This window comes from Ceratotherium simum, chromosome 33 (genome assembly GCF_057802395.1).
Source record: "Ceratotherium simum simum isolate JZ-2026a chromosome 33, ASM5780239v1, whole genome shotgun sequence".
Taxonomy (NCBI): Eukaryota; Metazoa; Chordata; class Mammalia; order Perissodactyla; family Rhinocerotidae; genus Ceratotherium; species Ceratotherium simum.
The window spans coordinates 24,498,896-24,520,147 of record NC_141932.1 but is presented as its reverse complement, the minus strand read 5'-3'; positions in this window follow the sequence as shown (position 1 = coordinate 24,520,147).

Here is a 21,252-nt window from a genome sequence, read left to right as displayed (position 1 = left end):
CTGATTTCTTCTTCCAAGGTGACATAAACCCAAGCCACTGATTGATTGTCTGTTTTTACAGTTAAACTTCGCTTGTAATGTTGATAAAATCTTTTACATTCATGCCTTTAGCATGTGTGTTTGTACTTTACAGTCTGGTGTTTCTCCTCACAATGAGGTACTAAATTTTGTTTACCTGCAACTATACAACCCATTGGCTTATTGTGATATATTGACTTGATATTTTAGCATTATTAAAAACATGCCTTATTAGTATCTTTTAGTTACTAGGACTATCTAGAGATTTCCTGTCCAAAGAGATGAGAGTTTGAGTCTGTTCAGTTAATTCCTTTTAGGACACGGACTAATTTATTTAGAACACACTGGTGAAACCTTTTCCACTTCGTTATTGGATCTGATCAATGGTGATGAACTGTTGGATTCCATTTTAACCTGGTATTATGCTGAATGTCTGCCTTGTTACAGTTTATGCAGTTTTTGCTTATCATATTTAAAGTTTCTTTTATTTACTCTTGATTAAGCAGGAGGTTTGTATTTGTGTGTGTATTTTTAAAAATTGTGTATAGAGTACCTACTGGCTGCCAGGCTTTGTTCTAATCCAGGCATTGGAGATACAGTAGTGAACTAAGCAGACAAAATCCCTGCCTTCGTGGAGCTAATTTCTAATGAGGAAGACAGAAAATAAAAATGTATATATCAGTAAAATATTTAAATGTGAGAGAGTAAATTCTAAGGAGAAAAAGATGAAGGAAGACATAGGGGACCAGTTTGATATTTTAGATTGTATGGCCAGGGAAGGCCTCTTTGGAAGTTGACTTTTGATTAAGGACCTGGGAGAGATAAGAGACCTATCTATCCACACTGCATATACTGACACACATATATACACACATATGTGCCTTACATACCCTGTGAGAAGGAAATCCATATATGTGTGTGTATACGTAGTCCATATATGTAAATACATATATTTACACTTTGTACTTACTAAATTCATTCTCATATTTTATTATTCTTACGTATTTGTGTATTGCATTTTAACATTTTTATTTTTAGTCTCATAAATTCATGACCTTTTACAATTTTAACACATTTTAATTAACTATAGTGTATATATTTTTGATGCTCCAATTGTCAGAACTTAGCCACTGGGGCCACTTTAAGCTAGCTCCTTGCTCCCTTCAGCACTGCTGTGACATCTTTGCAAGCATCCTTATGTTCTGGCAATAATAGAATGTTCCAGATGCATCCTCAATGTTTCCTGCCCAAAGTCATGAAGTTAGCTACCTTCCAAGGAATTTAGGGAGGGAGAAAACAAGCATATATATTCCAAAGAGGATATGAAATCAGAAATAGAAGTTTCCCTTTTAAGAAAGGAAATAATTTTTCTCGTTAAAAGGTCTTGCTAGCTAGTCTTGGGAGCCTAAGAAAGAGTCTGAAGTGAGATAGCGTTTTCCTTATATACTCTGTTTTCTGTTTTCTATCATTCTTGTTGCTCAAGAAGAAAAAGATGGCTCACTTTAGAGCTCACTTTAATAAGTATACATTAGTCACCCTTTATAAAACTTGAAGTTGTACCAGGATTTGTAAAACATTGTTTCAATAACTTAAGTTTAAAAAGTGACCATTTGAAAATCAATGATAATTTAAAATTGCCTCACTTCATGTAAATAAGTCACAAGGAAGTGTGGCTAAACATCTTCAGATGCATTATAATTCCACTTGTTCTCTTCCTCCTACAGAAGGCTTGCTTTCTTTTTTAAATGTATTTCAGACATCTCTCCCTGAGCAAACACAATGCAAAGCTTTGTGTGATATATAAGTAAATCTTCCAGAGTCCTGTACCCTTTTAGTAGTTACTGTATTTGGATGCTAGTACTGCACATGAATTGTGGGCAAAATTGCTGCCATTATGATTGCACCCGTTTTAGAGACAGCTGGAAAAATGTTTCCTTTCTAGAACATGATTTTGCATTGGTTTCTAGTTCCTACTTAGCATTTTAATTTGCTGTACCCTACTAAGATTTTCTACTTTATTCACAAAGCTCAAGACAGAGAGACACTAGATTGTATGGTGGAGAAAACCAGATTCCTTGAAGCCATGAGGAGAGGGTACTTTAGTGACAGGGGAATGAGTCCCTCTCCTGGTCAGCTTTCTTAAAGGCGTTTGCACGGTAATTCCTCACATATTCTTCTAGAAAGAATAGTGGAAGCATCCGCTCTTTTGATTATTGGGACAAGTGTAGGTGTTGGAATTAGACCTTCGTATGGATGTCAGCTCTTTTAGTTAGGAAAACCTGAAAAGGTGATTATACTTCCCTCAGGCTCAGTTCAGTTATCTGTAAAACTGAAATCATTCCAGCCTTTCAAGTTTTTGTGAGGATCACTTGAAAGAATCTAATGTATGTAAACAGTCAACATGGCAGTTATTAGTGATTAAATCAATCAGGAAGTTGAATTGCCTGCCTGAGAGCCAGCTGCTCATGTGAGACAGAACTGTCACTTCAACCCCTATGTCCTGCCTCCCAGTATGTGGACAGAGTCCCCAACAGCAGTGCTCCCAGCCCTCCTCTCTGATCCTGGACTGGGAACTGCAGCTCCAGAGTCTCTCAGACTGGATATTTGCAGCTGTTAGGACTCTGCCTTCTATTAAGATAGAGGCCAGGAAGGGTATAGCTCTTGGTTTTTAAAATTTGTGTTTATATTTTTGGACCTCAACTCATTGTACATTATCAAAATTGTTTAGTCCGACACTCATTTCTTGGTTTGTTCTCTCCCCCATCATTCCCAATTCCTATTTTCCCCCAAAGCCATGCACACAGGTATGTGTGGTATGTATCCTTAAGTATATATATATCCTTTATCAAATAAGTCAGTGTTGTGTGTTTGAAATTTACATTAATGCTATTATGCTATAAAAGTGTCATTTTTTTCTACTCAGCACCGTTTTTTAGATCTATCATGTTCCTCTGTGCACACTGCCTTAATGCTATTCATTGCTTCTAACATTTGCATAGTAATTCATATTATATATTTGTTACTTTTTACTTATTTATTCCTGTAGTGTTGGGTATGCTCCTCGCTGCCACAAAGAACATCCTAGTATGTGACCCCTTGTGGACCTGAACTAAGTTATGATATTTACCCTGGAATATCGGGCAAAGGGTTTTTTGCATGGTTTTACTAGGTACAACCAGATTATTTTCTAGAATAGCTGCAACTGTTTCCATTCTCACCAGTAGTACCTCTTTCTATGTCCTTGTAAACACTTGATAGTATCTTCCTTGGATGTTTTAGTTTGCATTATTATTATTGACTACTGGTAAATTGGAGCCTATCTCCATATACTTCTCAGGCATCTGGACTCTATCAGTGTTTTTTCTTACCTTTATCTCTGATCAAATAGGTCATCAAATCCATTCATCAAAGTTTGCTTAAAATTTACTTGTAAATCTATCTGTGCTTTACACTTTTTCTTCTTTTGAGGGGATGTTTCTATACAATTTCAATTTATCAGTTTTATTCAAATTTTTTTGTTTCCTTTGCCAATTTTGGTATTTTATGTTTTTTAAATGTATTCATTTTGTCTAGATTGTCAAATTTTTTTGCAAATAGTCATTCGTAAGATTCTTTTATTATTCTTCTAACTTCTTTTGGTTTCTTAGTCATTTTCTTAATTACATCTTTGCTCTTGTTATCAGCCTTGACAGAGGTCCATATAACTTATTGATCATTGATCTTTTAAAAAACCTGTGTCTTGGTTTTGTTATCCTTTTCTCTTATTTCTCCTAATTCTCTATAGATTTTTGTCCCTTATGTTTATAAATTAATTCGAGTGTACTCTATCCCTCTTAATCTACATTTTTGAATTGAGAATTTAGTTTTTGTTGTTCCTGATAAATGTACTTAAAGTTGTACGTTTCCCTCTACTACATAAGTTGTGTCCTACAATTTTGGCATTTAGTGTTTTCATTATTATTCATTTCCACATGTTTTGTAATTTAGTTTAGGTGTTCTTCTTTAACTCAAAAGTCTCGGCTATCTTTTTGTTATTTGTTTCTAATGCTATTGCACTATAGTCAGATGTTTATATTGATTCTTTGGAATTGAATGAGGCTTCCTTTATAGCCTCATATGTGATCAATTTTCATAACTGTTACAGGTATATTAAAAAAGTATGTGTTTTCTGAGCTTTTGGCGTGTAACTTTCTGATCTATTAGGTCAAGCCATCAAACTATTAGATCTTTATCAATCTGACAGGTAGAAAATGAGATCCCAGTGTAGTTTTGTTTTGTTTTGTTTTTTAAAGTTCTTTCTTTTTTTTTTTTTAAAGCTTTTATTTATTTATTTATTTTCCCCCAAAGCCCCAGTAGATAGTTGTATGTCACAGCTGCACATCCTTCTAGTTGCTGTATGTGGGACGCGGCCTCAGCATGGCTGGAGAAGCGGTGCATCGGTGTGCACCCGGGATCGGAACCCGGGCCGCCAGCAGCGGAGCGCGCGCACTTAACTGCTAAGCCGCGGGGCCAGCCCCCAGTGTAGTTTTAATTTGCCTTTTTCTTACTATGAATGAGTTTGGGCTACTTTTCTGTGAACTGTCTATATCTCTTGCTCAATATTCAGTTGGAAAGTGACCTTTTACTTATATAGTAGGGAAATTAGCACCTTATGATATGATTGGCAAATACTTTTTCCAGTTTACTATTTGTTTTTTGAATTTGCTTACAGTCCTCTTTTGCCATGCAAAATTGATTTTTATGTTATCTAATTTACGAGTATTTTAAGGCTTCTGAGTTTTGACGCATGTTTAAAAGGCCTTCTGCACCTTGAGATAATTTAAAGTTTTTCCCATGATTTCTCCTGTTAATTTTGTGTTTCATTTTTTTACATTTAAATTTTTTTGTGCAAGAATCTAATGTTACCCCTCTATGGCCACCCCATTTCTCAGCACCATTTACAAATAATCCATCTTTTCCCACTTATTTGAAATGTCAGGGCCGGCCCCGCGGCTTAGCGGTTAAGTGCGCGTGCTCCGCTACTGGCGGCCTGGGTTCGGATCCCAGGCGCGCACCGACGCACTGCTTCTCCGGCCATGCTGAGGCCGTGTCCCACATACAGCAACTAGAAGGATGTGCAGCTATGACACACAACTATCTTCTGGGGCTTTGGGGGGAAAATAAATAAATAAATAATTTGAAATGTCACCTTTAGCATATACCAAATTACCAGATGTATTTTGGGTACATTCCTGTATTTCCTATTCTGTTGCATTAATTTCTTTGTTCAAGTCTACTATCTCTGTTTAATTGTTTTGAGAGAAGAGTTTGACAGCTCTAGCTATATTTGTGAATTTGTCTGTTTCTTTTTTTGGTTCTGTCAGTTTTTGCTTAATGTGTTTTGAAGCTCTGGTATTAAATGCATAAACATTTGAGATTGTTATGTACTCTTAATTAATCCTGTTATCATTACAAAACTACCTTCTTTGTCCCTGGTAATATTCTCTGCTCCCAAATCTACTTCATCTGATATTACTATACCCACTCTAGCTTTCTTTTAATTAGTGTTAGCATAGCATATCTTTTCCATCCTTTTACTTTTAACCGATTTGTGTCTATTTAAAATGGGTTTCTCATAGGCAGCATACAATTGGGTGTTGTTTTTAATTTCAGTCTGAAAATCACTGCTATTTAATTGGGATATTTAGATTATTCCCCTTTTTAAAATAATTCAGAGGTAAAATTAACATAATATGAAATTAGCCATTTTTAAGTGAACAATTTAGTACATTCACAGTGTTGCGCCACCACTACCCCTGTCTAGTTCTAAAATGTTTCCATCACTCCGGAGTAAAACCCTGTACCCACTAAGCAGTCTCTTCTCATTCTCCCCTCCCCTCAGCCCTGGGCAACCACTAATCTGCATTCTATCTCTATGGATTTATCTATTTTAGATATTTCATATAAATGAAATCATACAATATGTGACCTTTTGTATCTGGCTTCTTTAGCATAATCTTTTGCAGGTTCATCCATGTAAGCATTATCCATACTTCATTGCTTTCTATGATTGAATAATATTCCACTGTAGATATATACCACAATTTGTTTATCTGTTGATGGACATTTAGGATATTTACACTTTTTGGCTATTGTGAATAGTGCTGTCATGAACAAGCATGTGCATGTACTATTTTCAGTCCTTTGGGGTATAGACTAGGAGTGGAATTGTTGAGTCATATGGTAATTCTTTTTTTTTTTTTTTAAAGATTTTATTTATTCAGTTTTTTCCCCCCAAAGCCCCAGTAGATAGTTGTATGTCATAGGTTCACATCCTTCTAGTTGCTGTACGTGGGACTCGGCCTCACGTTGGACGGAGAAGTGGTGCCTCGGGGCGCTCCCGGGATCCGAACCCGGGCCGCCAGCATCAGAGCGCGCGCACTTAACCGCTAAGCCACGGAGCCGGCCCGATCATATGGTAATTCTATGCTTAACTTTTTGAGGAACTGCCAAACTGTTTTCTACAGTGGCTGAAGCATTTTACATTCCCACCAGCAGTATACAAGGTTGCCAGTTTCTCCACATCCTCACTAACACTTACTTTCCTTTTTTTTTTTTTTTCTTTCTGAGGAAGATCAGCCCTGAGCTAACATCCATGCCAGTCTTCCTCTTTTTGCTGAGGAAGACGGGCTCTGAGCTAACATCTATTGCCAATCTTCCTCCTTTTTTCCCCAAAACCCCAGCAGATAGTTGTATGTCATAGTTGCACATCCTTCTAGTTGCTGTATGTGGAACGCCGCCTCAGCATGGCCGGAGAAGCGGTGCATCGGTGCGCGCCTGGGACCCGAACCCCGGGCTGTCAGTAGCGGAGCGCGAGCACTTAACTGCTGAGCCACGGGCCGGCTCCTACTTTCCTTTTTTAATCATAGCCATCCTAGTGGATGTGAAGTGGTAACTCATGTGGTTTTGATTTGCATTTCCCTAATGACTAATGATGTTAAGCATCTTTTCCTATGCTTGTTGGCCATTTGTATATCTTCTTTGGAGAAATGTCTATTCAAGTCCTTTGCCCAAATTTTAATTGGGTTTTTTATCTTTTGTTGTTGAGTCATAAAGAATTCTTTATATATTTTGGATTCTAGACCCTTATCTTATACATAATTGGCAAATATTTCCTCCCATCCTGTAGGTTATCTTTTCATTTTCTTGATAAATGTCCTTTGATGCACAAAAGTTTTAAATTTTTATTAAGTCCAATTTACTTAACCAATGACGTGAACAAAAAGGATGATTATCATTTCTGTGCCTGCTTTGTCTTCCCTTTCTCTACCCTGCTGGCTGGGAGATAGAATTTTAACATCGTCCTTTGCCCCAAAGATTGAAACTACTTGTTCAGGAAGGCAGAGCTATACCACGTCCTAGACTGCTCACCCCTAGACTCTTACGTGAGGGAGAAATAAATATATGATACTTAGGTCACTGTATTTTGGAGTCTTTATTATATCAGCTTAATCTACACCCTAACTTATACAACTCCAGTGTACCACACAAATATTACCATTTTCTGTTTGTGCCATGATGAAGGTTGGGAAGCACCATGATTTGGACCTTTTCTTCTTGGTCCCTTTTGCCAGCCCCTCCTCCCCAGTGTCGTCCAGGGGAAAATCCTTTCCCTCACCCATTCAGGTATTTAGCTTATTCTGGGTCCCAACGTATAGACTGAATACCCCTAATTCTTACAGAAAAGTTAGGCATATAGTGTGGGCATTGGCGGTAGGAAGCCATTGCCTTGCCTTGGCCAGCACCTGGGGTAAAGGTTGGTGGGCCCTGGTGCCTCCAAGATGCCCCCCTCCACCAATCCCCCCAGGAGCCCAGCACCCATGAAAGACTGTACCTGCAGGGAGACAGGAGTTCTGCCTCCTCCAGGAAGACATTTTCATTGTTTCCGAAGTCCTCACAAGTCTTTTATCCTGCTCTGCCTCCTCTGAGACAGTGATACTAGGAAAACCCAGCCTCCCAAAGTTTATCTTCCAGCCTCTGAGCCCGGTTATAACGCAATGACCTGCCAAAATTAACGTCAACAGCGGGTTCCTTAGCTTGCTGGTCCTCTTGGACGAGCATCACCAGAGCGTTCCTCCCCCAGGACGATCCTCCCCGCTCGGGGCTTCCTGACGACAGCACCTTCGTGCTGTGCTGGTGGGCAGGAGGTCTGTAGAACCCTCCCTCTCCCGCCCTACGGAGCTTACTTTTTCCCACCTCTGACTTCGGTGCCCTTGCCCCTCCCCTCCTCCCAATGCCCCTTCTCTGTGTAAGAACACCGTTTGGCAGTCCTAGTTCGCCCCGGTGGACCCCGGGACGGGGCGGGGCTTTGGCTGTGGGATGTATCGGGCCCCGCCCCTTGCGCGGGTCAAGCGCTCGAAGCACAGGCTTCCTCTCCTGAACTACGAGCCCCAGAGTCCTTCGCGCCAGAGCGTTTCCAGCCGAGCCGCCTTCCCCGAACTACATTTCCCAGGGGCCACTGCGGCCCGATTCGGTCTGTGGCGTAGTAGCGTTGGTAGCCAGCTTTTCTTCGGGTGAGGGACGGAGTGTGCTTGTGTCCGATTCGGGGTGCTAGGTGGTCCGGCACAGGGCTCCAGAGGGGCCAGCATGTGCGGGCCAACGAGCGGCTGCCTGTCCGTCAGTGTCCGGGGCTGCGTATGAGTGTTCGGGCGCCGGCGAGTGCCGCCGTGTGTCCGGTTTGTCAGGTTGTGCGTCCGTCCTTCGGTGTGTCTTCTAGGCTACTCCTTAGAGCGTGTGTCTGTCTTTTTTGTCTTGTGTTGCTTCGAGCGTTGAATGTGTGAGGCCGTGATAGCTTGTTTGTGGGGCCTACGCATGACCGAGTGTAGTGCGTTACTGTGTGTGTGTGTGTGTAACTAAGGGGAGATTGTTGGGGCCTTGTGACTGTGACGCTGTCACCAGGTTGGTGAGATGGTGTGACGTTTTGTGGCTGTGCCGTTGTGAGTGTGTGACAGCTTTTGTGTGGCTACCGCTGGGTAACCCTTAGTGACCTAAGGATTCCACGGTGTTTGTGAGTAGGAGCATTTTCTTTCTCTGCCTCAGTTAGTGGTTGACTTTGCCAAAATAGGGTAGGGTGAGTGTCTGATAATCTGGCTTCCGTGGAGGGGAGGCCTGAACCTTCATCTCGGCATTCATCTTCCCGCAGTGCCTCGCCTAAAGGTGGGCTCAAGCAGAGTTATCAGTGCCTATTTGCGGAATATGATACTGGCCCTTCAGGGCCGTCATTTTCTACGGTCTCTGATGTCTACAGCTGTGAATCCCTCCTTTTCCCAAATAGCCTTAGAGAGTCGCTGAGAAAATGATCTCTAGGAGAGAAGACAGGAATTTGAGTCTCTGTTTGAAGGTTCCAAGCACAAAGAGATCCTCCTGAGTTGCATACTTGGTCTTGTAATGAGAATTCACAGATGTCTCTCCATATCACCTACAGAGAAGACGGCATATTCTCCTGGAGGCCACACTGTCTTACATAAAGAGGGCTAGTTTTGGAGTCGGAGAAACCCGAATTCTACGCTTGGTTCCTTCACCTGCAAAGGGTGTGACTTTGGATGTTATCTTAACCTCTTTGTTTCCATTGTATGCAAAACGGGGGAGAATACTTAATGCTGCACTTTCATTTTATGTGTTTATTATTTTTTTTTGGAGACTCAAATGAGATAAGATATACAAAGTTCTTACCTAGTTGTTAGTATTGTTAATGTCATTATTGCTGTTAGAATTATTAAGGTGATTTAAACATAGAATCCTTGAGCATCTCTGCTGTGTACACTCCCTGTTCAGGAGAGAGAGTGGTGAACTCCACCCCCTAGAGCCCAAGGCAAGCGCTGTGGCCAAGATGCAAGATGCTCCTTGCTGTCTGAGAGGCTCACCCCAGTGTTATGGGGGTTTTGGGGGCTGAAGAATCTTCATGTGTATCAGGAGTCAGAGAAAGAAGCAAGAATGAGTTTCTAATCATGTGTGTTTGGAAGCTGCACGACAGGCCTGGAGCCTTCTGTCTCCTTTTTCCTCCTCCAGACCTGCAGGACTCTGCTTCTTACAGGAGGAGTCTGAAGGAAGAAGTTTGCACCACTTAAGCCCTAAAGCCTTGGCCCAGATGAGTTGCTATCTTACCTCTTTCTTCAAATGCCATCTTGTTTTTATGACTTATGCTCAACATTTTGTCTAACGTTTGCTATCCTAACAGGCTTCGCTGGGCAGTTGGTCCTCAGTTCCTGCTATTCCAGGGGGTGAGAGGGCTGAAGATATGATCTCAAATTGCCGGGTCCCCACTCTTACTATCCCTGCCCTCCCCACCCTCTCTTCACTTATTTATTCAGGAAATTATTCCACACATCCAGGGAACTCAGTGCTCTGCACAGCCCTGATGGTGCAGCAATAACATGCCCTGAAAATTGGAAAGCTTTGCAGCCTGTGGTATCATGTGCAATATTTACCAGCCCATGAGGCACAGGCACTGGCCAGCCAGCAAGACATAGGCCAGGGCTGGAGCAAGGCCTTGGAAGACCCCTGCTAGATCTGATATAAACCCTTTAGTTTCAAGATTGGGGGAGATTGGGGCAGGGGGTCCCAGGATTTGAATTGGTCAGTTTGGAGAGTGGTTGGTGGAGCAGCTGTTTACCAACAGTCTGTAAGGCTGCAAGATGGACACATTCTGTTTGCATTTAATATTTCTGAAATTGAGATGCCTTCTTTTGAACCAGTGGTATCTTCAATTTGATGAAATACAGTAACATTACATCATAAATAGTAGTTTTTAAGACCAGAACGGAGATAGTCCTGAGAGATCTGACAGGGGCCACCTGCTTTAGAAGGAATTTAGAAGAAGGTTTGTGATTGGGGCCTTTGGCACAGAGATGAGAGTTAACAGGTAGGGATTAGGGCAGGAAATTGATGGAAGATGAAGCACAGGGTTTGCTGTTGTTCCTGAAGGGTCCAGGTTAAAGTTGAAGCAGTTTGAGTAATGACCATGTATGTGCAACCCTGGGTCAACCTTACCAGCTCTCTGTTCATCAGGGTGTGGTGTGGCAGGGGTCTCCCTGCACAGGTTTCCAGAGGGCCTTGAACTCTCAGCAGTTGTATGTATGGTGTTGCATATTGGGGCCTGGGTGTATTTTTCTAGGGATCAGGTCCAAAATTTGGCTTAGATTCCCAAAGAGATATATAACCCCTGTCTTAGCTCGGGCTGCTATAACAAAATACCATAACAACAAACATTTATTTCTCACAGTTCTTGAGGCTGGAAGTCAGATCAGGGTGCTAGCATGGTTGGGTTCTGGTGAGGACCCTCTTCTGAGTTGCAGACTGGCAACTTCTCCTTGTATCCTCACGTGGACCAAAGAGAGTGCTCTGGTCCCTTCTTTGCCTTACAAGGGCACCAATCCCATTCATGAGGGCTCTATCCTCATGACCTAAGTACCTCCCAAAGACTCCATCTCTAAATACCATCCTGTTGGGGATTAGATTTCAACACAGGAATTTTGGGAAGACAAACATTCAGTCCGTACAACCCCCCAAAGTGTTAGGAACCCCTGGACTAGAATCCCAAGACTATAAGAACTGGCAAGAGTGTTTACAATAATCTTGACCTAAATCAGTGCCCTACAATGAATGCATAGCTAAGTAATTTATGGTTTGTGCATATCACAGAACTTTGTGGGGCCATAAATTATATTTAATTGTTCAACAATTAGTTACAATTGTATATGGACAGGATATTAGATGATGTAAAGGACTTATTGTTAATTTTGTTAGGTGTAGTGCCATTTTGTTAGGTGCCATTTTTTTAGAGAGGCAACCTAAAATATTTCGAGCTGAAATGTCATATCTAATTTAAAGTAGTTCATCAAAATATACATAAATGAAATATGGCACTGTGTGAACAGTCATTAAACATAGGTGATAATTATGTGCTTATTCATTTCTCTCCTTTGTATATTTGAAAACTTTCACAATAAAAATGTTTTTAAAAAGCATAGGTAGATTTTTAAAAAAAGACTTTATGTTTTTAGAGTAGTTTTACGTTCACAGCAAATTAAGAGGAAGGTACAGGAATTTCCCATTTGCCCTCTGCCCCCGCACATGCCAAATGGCCTCTGATTACGTAAGCTTCTCTCTCTGGACTCCATGATTTTCTTACAGTCTGCATGATCCCCATTCATTCTGCCACTTCTGTGATACTGCACATGAGGTTCACTTTACCTAAAATTAAAATACCTGTTACTCTATTCTCAGTTCACATGGGGTTTATTTAATGTCTGTATTTATTCAGGGAAGGCTTCATGCCCTCCCCAGGGCTAGGTCAGGCACTTTCTTCTGCTCTCCCAAAGCCTTCTGTTGTATTAACAGCATTTATCAGAGTGACTTTTTCCATTTAAAATAATTTCTTTGAGATTATACATACTGTTTGTAACATATTTAAAAATGCACAGATGTAATTTTTATTAGAACTCAGGTGCTCACAATTCCTTTTAATCTCCATCTCTAATCCCTTCAAACCACTGTGTCCTTAAGTTTGTCTCCTTGTAAAAAATAAAACACAAATGTTCTTGTTTTTTGTTGCTTCTGTTTTTAATTTACATAAACAATATTGCACAATAGACTTTTTTTAACAACTTTCACTGAGCAAAAACCATGTGTAGTTCTTTCATTCGAACTGCTCCATAATATTCCACCTGATTTTATTTGCCCATTCCCTCAGTGGTGGATATTAGATTGCCTCTAATGCCACCATCAAACACCACCCCTCCAACAGCACAGCAAACAAGACTTGATTAAAATTCTTGTACATATCTCCTATGGAAATGTGAAATTTTCTCTGGGATATATACCCAGGAATGGGATTACTCTATCTTAGGGTTCCCTTATACTTAATTTGACTAAGACCTGCCAGGCCACTCTCCAGAATGGCTGTATATTCCTGCCTGTAGTGTGTAAGAGTTCCTCCTCCTCCACACCACTACCAACACTTGGCTTATCCAGCTGTCTAACTGTTCTCAATCAGGTATGTATAAATTGGTATCCTGTTTAAATTTTATCTATTAAAAAGTTTGAACATCATTTCTTCGACTTGTTAACTGTTTGGTTTTCCCATTCTGTAAAATGACATGTCATATCCTTGTCTCATTTTTTTTATTGGGGGCATATACTTTTTTCTTTTTGATTTGTGTGGTTTAGTCGTATATTCTAGTTGATAGTCTATTTGATAGTTATGTGTTAGTATTGGATGTTGCAATAGCTCCTCTCAGCCTATCATTTTTTTCTGGTAACTTTGGGATCCTTAATAAACATTAATTTTGGTGTAGTAAAAGCCATCTTTAAAATTCTTTTTTACTTTATGCTTTCCTGGATCTTGTTATGAAGTCTCCCCAACTCAGGTCACAAAAATACAAGATTTTCTCCCATTAGTATTATCTTTCACAATTAGGTTTTTATTCCACCTGGAATCCTTATTTGTATATGGCACGAGGTAGTAACTCACTTTTATTTTTCTTATGTAATGAGCTAATTTTCTAATAATTTATCATTTCCTCACTGCTAAAGAGTGTATGTGTATTTCTCTATTCTGTTCCATTGGTTTATGCAAAAGTTAGCAACTGTTGAGAGGGAAGAGTCCACATAAAATCACCCTCACTTCTAACACCAATTGCAAGTTTGAGAGGTTCCCAAAACTACCTTCAGTTTTGGTAATTTGCTAGAAGGACTCCCAGAACTCACTGAAAGCTACATGGTTATGGTTTATTACTGGGAAAGGAAGGATTAAAATCAGTCAAGGGAATAAGTGCATAGGGAAGAGTCCAGGAAAAGTACCAAATGTGAAACTTCTGTTGTCCCTATGGAGTTAGGACGGTATTGACACACAGTAACAATACACACAGAGTGTTGCCAACCAGGGAAGCCCACCTGAGCCTTGGTGTTCGGCGTTTGTTTGAGGCTACAGCATGTGGGCATGATTGGTTGTCCATGTGGCTGATCTCAGTCTCCTGTCTCCAGCCCTTCCAGAGTTTGATACCACATGCCCAAAACTCCCACCCTAAATTACATTGTTACTATCTGGGCTGGCCAGCCCCTACTCTAAATTACATTGTTAGACTATCCAGTGTGATCCAAGGCCCCCAAGTAAAAAAAGACATTCCTATCAGGTATGACATTTCAAGGGCTTAGATATTACCTCCCAAAAGCCAAGGGAAAAGGCCAGACCTCTTTTTCAGCAAGGTTAAGTTCTTTTTTTTTTTTTTTTTTTTAAAGATTTTATTTATTTATTTTCCCCCCAAAGCCCCAGTAGATAGTTGTATGTCATAGGTGCACATCCTTCTAGTTGCTGTATGTGGGACGCGGCCTCAGCACGGCCGGAGAAGCGGTGCGCCGGTGCACGCCGGGGATCCGAACCTGGCCCGCCAGCAACAGAGCGCGTGCACTTAACCGCTAAGCCACGGGGCCGGCCCAGCAAGGTTAAGTTCTTTACGACAGTCTATTTGTTTGATCTTATGCCAGCGCAATGTTATTTTTAGTACTTTAGCTTTGTAGTGTGTTGTAATCTGGTAAGGCAAGTCACTTGATATTCTTTTTCAAAGTTGACTTAGCTATTCATGGATTTCATTCCTCTAAATAAATTTTAGAATAAAGTTATACAATGGCTCAAAAAATCCCACTGGAATTTTATTTGGAATCTCAGTGAATTTATATATCAATTTGGAGAAAACTGATATCTTTATTTTGTTAAGTCACCTGATCCAAGAACATAGAATATCTTTACATTTATTCAAAACTTCTCCATTAAGAGTTTAAGTTTTTCCATATAGGTCTTGTGTGTTCTGTGTTAATTCCTAGATACTCATTGCTAGTGTAGAGAAATGCTATTGTTTCTAATAAAATGATCTTGAATCTAGCAAACTAGTCAAACTCTCATAATTGAATAATAGTTTACATGTTGATTTGGTTAGATTTTCTAAGTAGATGATCTTAATTTCTTCAAATGTTGACAGTTTTATTCCTTACTTTCCAGTTCTCACACATCTTATTTTTCTTGTCCTAGAGCATTGTTCAGGAATTCTAGTAACATGTTAAACAGTAGCAGTAGTGGTGGTCATTCTTTTCCTGTGTCTGTGTTTAAAAGGACTGACTCAAAAGTTTCTTCATTATGAACTACATTTTGCCACGGGATTTTGGTGTATAAGTTACATATAATTAAGAAAGATCCCTTTTAGTCCTAATTTGTTAGAGGGTTTTTTTTTTTGAGTGACTAGTCCTTGAATTTAATCAAGTTACTTTTCTGCACCTATTGAGATAATTGTATTCTTCCTCTTTCACATCCCAAGGAGCATCACTTTTTTCTCTTATCCTGAGGAGGCAGGGTCTTTATTCCTTTTCACCTCTGAGTTATCTGTATCTCTGCCTTTAATGCAGGGCCTTTCTTCCAACTTGTACTCTCAAATCCTGCCCTTCCCATGCAAGAGATGAGTGACCTATCCTTGACAGCTCTTTGCTGTCACTTGTTTGCTCTTGAAACTTGACTCTCTTGTAATCAACAGGATATTAATGGTGGATTAAAAATGGGCCACAGATCATTTGACATTTTTCCCATTGTGAAGAGATATCTAATTCCTTGCCTCTTGAATTTGGGATGCTCTTAGTGGTTTTCTTGACTAACAGAATATGGCAGAAGTAATTTTCTCGAACTTCTGAGGCTAGGTCATAAGAAGCCTGGAGCTTCTCCTATTTGTCTTAGAACACTCACTCTTGGGATGATCCATTTTGGAACCCAACCATCATACTACGAGGAGCTAAAGTCACAATGAGGCCATCTATAGGTGTTCCTGTCAACTGCCTCCACTGAGTTCCTAGTCAACAGCCAGCATCAACTGCCAGCCATATGAATGAGCTATAGTGGATGTCCCAAATTTGATGAAATACGTGAAACTACACATCTAAGAAGCTCAATGAACTCCATGCAAGATAAACTCAGAGATCCAAACTGAGGCACAGTACAGGCATACCTTGTTATATTGCACTTTGCTTTACTGCACTTCACAGATATTGTGATTTTTACAAGACCTTCCACCAGCAAAAAGATTATAACTCGCTGAAGGTTCAGATGGGCCTTTTTAGCAATAGAGTATTTTTTATTAAGGTATTCACATTGTTTTTTTTAGACATAATGCTGTTGCACACTTAGTAAACTATACTATAGTGTAAACATAACTTTTATATGTACTGGGAAACCAAAAAATTCATGTGACTCGCTTTATTGTGATATTCACTTTATTATGGTGGTCTGGAACCAAACCCCCAATATCTCTGAGGTATGATTGTATAATAAAATTGTCAAAAGACAAAGAGAAAATCTTGAAAGCAGCAAGAGAGCAGAGACTTGTCACAGACAAGGGATGCTCAGTAAGATTAAGAGTTTATTTCTCATCAGAAACCATGGAGGCCAGAAGGCTGTGGGATGAAATATTTAAAGTGTTGAAAAAAACAACCTGACAACCAACTTGAATTCAAAATTGGCAAAACAATCCTTCAAAAATGAAAGAAAAATTAATATATTTCCAGATAAACAAAAGCTAAGAGAGTTCCTCTCTACTAGACCTGCCCTGCAAGAAATGCTAAGGGGAATTCTCAAGGCTGAAATAAAAAGACATGAGACAGTAACTCAAAGCCATACAAAGAAATAAAGATCACTGATAAAGGTAACTACATAGGTATTAAAAGCTAGTATTATTGTATTTCTGGTTTGTAACTCTCTTTTTGCTTTCTATATGATTAAAAAGACAAATGCATGAAACAATAATTATACATCAATGGGCATATGAGATATAAAGATGTAATTTGTGAAATTACAACATGAAAGTTTGGGATAGAGCTGGATAGGAGTAGAGTTAATGTGTTCTTGAACTAATGTGGTATCAATTCAAACTATATTGGTATAAAATTAGGGTGTTAACTGTAATCTCCATAATAACTATCAAGAAAATAACTAAAAAATATACTAAAAAAGAAATAAAGATGGAATAAAAATGGTACACTAGAAAAGGGCATTATTAGAAGAACTGAGGAACAAAAATCATTTAAGACATAGAAAACAAATAAGTAGTAAAACAGCAGAAGTAAGTCTTGCATTATCGGTAATCACTTTAAATATAAATGAATTAAACTTACAAATGAAAAGGCAGAGGAAACAGAATGAATTAATAAAAAACTTGATGCAACTATATGCTACTCACAAGAGAGTCATTTTATACCTAGAAACAGAAATAGGTTCAAAGTTGTTAAACGATGGGAAAGGATATTCCATGCAAATAGCAACCAAAAGAAATCTGGAGTAGCTATATTAATATACAAAATGGGTTTTAGGTCTAAATTGTTACAAGAGACAAAAAGGAAATTATATATTTATAAAAGCATCAATTCATCAAGAAGATAAACATATATACCCAACAGGAGAGCTTCAAAATATATAAAGTAAACATAGACAGACTTGAAGGGAGAAATAGTTCTACAATAATAGTTGGAGACTTGAATACCTCACTTTCAATAAGGGATAGAATATATAGACAGAAGATCAGTAAATAATTCGAGGACTTGAACAACACTAAAAACCAACTAGCCCTAAAAAAACATATTTGGAACACTTCACCCAACAACAGCAGATACACATTCTTCTCAAGTGTACATGGAACATTCTTCAGGATAGACCATATGTTAGGCCATAAAGCAATTCTCATTTAAAACAATTGAAAGCATACAAAGTATCTTCTCTGACCAAAATGGAATGAGGCTATAAATCAATAATAGAAGGAAAACTGAAAAATTCACAAATATGTGGGAGTTAACCAAATAGTCAGGGCCGGTCCCGTGGCTTGGCGGTTAAGTGCGCTTGCTCCGCTGCTGGCGGCCCGGGTTCGGATCCCGGGCACGCACCGACACACCACTTCTCCGGCCATGCTGGGGCCGCATCCCACATGCAGCAACTGGAGGGATGGGCAGCTATGACATGCAACTATTTACTGGGGCTTTGGGGGAAAATAAATAAATAAATAAAATTATAACCAAATAGTCAAAGAAGAAATTACTAAGGAAATTAGAAAATAATTTGAGATGAAGTAAAATGAAAACACAACATACCAAAACTTATGAGAGGCGATAAAAGCAGTGCTCAGAGGGAAATTTATAGCTGTAAATGCCTACATTAAAGAAGAAAATCTTGGGCCGGCCCCGTGGCTTAGCGGTTAAGTGTGCGCGCTCCGCTGCTGGCGGCCCGGGTTCGGATCCCGGGCGCGCACCGACGCACCGCTTCTCCGGCCATGCTGAGGCTGCGTCCCACATACAGCAACTAGAAGGATGTGCAGCTATGACATACAACTATCTACTGGGGCTTTGGGTGGGGGCACAAATAAATAAATAAAAATCTTAAAAAAAAAAAAGAAAATCTCGACCTAACTTTACATCTTAGGGAACTAGAAAAAGAGGTGCAAACTAAACCCAAAACCAGCATAAAGAAGAAAATACAAATGGAAGTAGAGATAAACAATATATAGGAAAAAATAGAGAATCAATGAAACCAGAAGTTAGTTCTTTGCAAAGACTGAGAAACTTTAGATAGATGTTTAAGGAAAAAAGAGATGTAAATAACTAAAATGAAAGTGGGGACATTACCAACTTTACAGAAATTAAAAGGATTATAAGAGAATACTACAAATAATTCTACACCAACAAATTAATCTAGATTAAATGTACAAATCTCTAGACACACACAAATTACCAAAATTGATTCAAGAAGAAATAGAAAATCTTAATAGACTTATAACAAGAGATTGAATTAGTAGTTCAAGACCTCCAAAAATGGAACATTGAAAAAGAAAAACAGAGTAAGAAGACTCTCTCACTTCCCAATTTCAAAACTTACTTCAAAGCTACAGTAATCAAAACAGTGTGGTACTAACATAAGGGTAGACATATGGACCAATGGGATAGAATTCAGAGTCCAGAAATAAACCCAAACATCTATAGCCAATTGATTTTTGACAAGGGTGCCAAGACCATTCAATAGGGAACAAACAGTCTTTTCAAGAAATGGTGCTGGGACCACTGGCTAACTACATGCACAAGAATAAAGGTGGACCCCTAACTCATTCCATATACAAAAATTAACTTGAAATTCAGCAATGACCTAAATTTAAGAGCTAAAAGTATAAAAGTCTTAGAAGAAAACATAGGGTAAATCTTCCTGACCTTGGATTTGTCAATGAATTTTTAGATTTGACACCAAAAGGACAAGAAACAAAAGAAAAGATAAAGAGTTCATAAAATTTATAAACTTTTGACTATGAAAGGACTTTGTCGAGAAAGCGAAAAGACAACATACAGAATGGGAGAAAATATTTGAAAATCATATATTTGTTTTTGCTTTTTGTCTTCTGGTTGGATTTTTGTTTGATTTTGGTAAAGAAAAAACAGGGAAATCATGCTCAATTAAAATAAAGCTTAAAAGTATCTCCTGAAAAGTTCTAGACTTACCTGGATTATTAACTGGAATTCTTTTTTTTTCCCCCATGTTTTATTGAGATATAATTAACATGCTATACTGTATAAGTTTAAGGTGTACAGCATAATGATTTGCCTTACATATATTGTGAAATGATTACCACAAGTTTTGTTAACATTCATCATCTCATATAGGTATAAAAAAAAAGAAAATAGAAAAAAATGTTTTTTTCCTTGTGATGAGAACTCTTAGGATCTACTGTCTTAACTGGAAGTTTGTACCTTTTGACCATCTTTATCCAATTGCCTCTCTCTCCACCCCTTGCCTCTGATAACCACAAATCTGATCTCTTTTTCTATGGGTTTGGGTTTTTTTGCCTGTTTGTTTTTTAAATTCCACATATAAGTGATATCATACAGTATTTGTCTTTCTCTGTCTTATTTCACTTAGCATAATGCCCTCAAGGTCCATCCATGTTGTTGCAAATGTCAGGATTTCCTTCTTTTTTATGACTTAATAATATTCCATTGTATATATATACCTCAACTTCTTTATCCATTCATCTGTTGATGGACATTTAGGTTGCTTCCATCTCTTGGCTGTTGTAAGTGCTGCTGCTATGAACATAGGGTGCAGATATCTCTTTGACATAATGTTTTTGTTTCCTTTGAATATATTCCCAGAAGTGGAATTGCTGGATCATACAGTACTGTTTTTAATTTTTTGAGGAACTTCCATACTGTTTTCCATAGTGACTGTACCAATTTACAAACCAATTTACAAACACAAAACAGTGCACAAGGATTCCCTTTTCTCCACATTCTTGCTAGCATTTGTTATCTCTTGTCTTTTTGATATAGCCATTCTAACAGGTGCGAGGTGATATTTTGATTTTAATTTGCATTTTCCTAATGATTAGTGATGTTGGGCACCTTTTCTTGTACCTGTTGGCCATTTGTATGTCTTTTGTTGAAGATATTCAAATCCTAATACAACTCAGCTTGGTTGTGTCTCTGGTCATTTTAATTAAAAAAAATAATAAAATATATATATATATATATATATATATATATATATATATATATATATATATATATATATATATATATATTCTACCACTCTTATACTGTCAGAATTTCCTTGGAATTCTCTATGTTCTTTTCATACTATAGAGTAGACCTAAAACTGACTCCTACTTCACCCCTGACTGCTTCAGTTCCTGTTTCCCTGCATATGCAATGGGCTAGACCAGCAATCACAAGGCTGACATCAGTGGTCAGTTTGGATGTGTGCCTTAGTATCCCTAATAATGCTGTGGAACTTACACATGAGAAAGAGACCTCCTTGGATGGTAAGCATGGCTCATGAGAAAATAGAACTGATAGGGAGTTCATTACTTGGCCTCATCTTGCTCAGTTGGCCTCATCTTGCTCAGTATTTTTCCAACTGTGGTTCCAGGAAGGAACCGCTAGTTTGATCTCACAGTATTTATCACTGATCCTTCCTGCTGGTAGCTGAGGGGAGCAAAGCTTCTTCTAAAGTACCTATCTCAATTAGATTCTTTGTAACTCAGGCCACTTAAAGGAAAAGAACAATGGAATTTTCTCTGTAAAGATGACAAATACTCTCATAATAGGCCAATCTAATTTCTCTCTTTAGTATTATCTCTCCATTTGTTTTTGTTGTTTCTTCTCTTACATTTTGGCCTTTGATGATCCCTT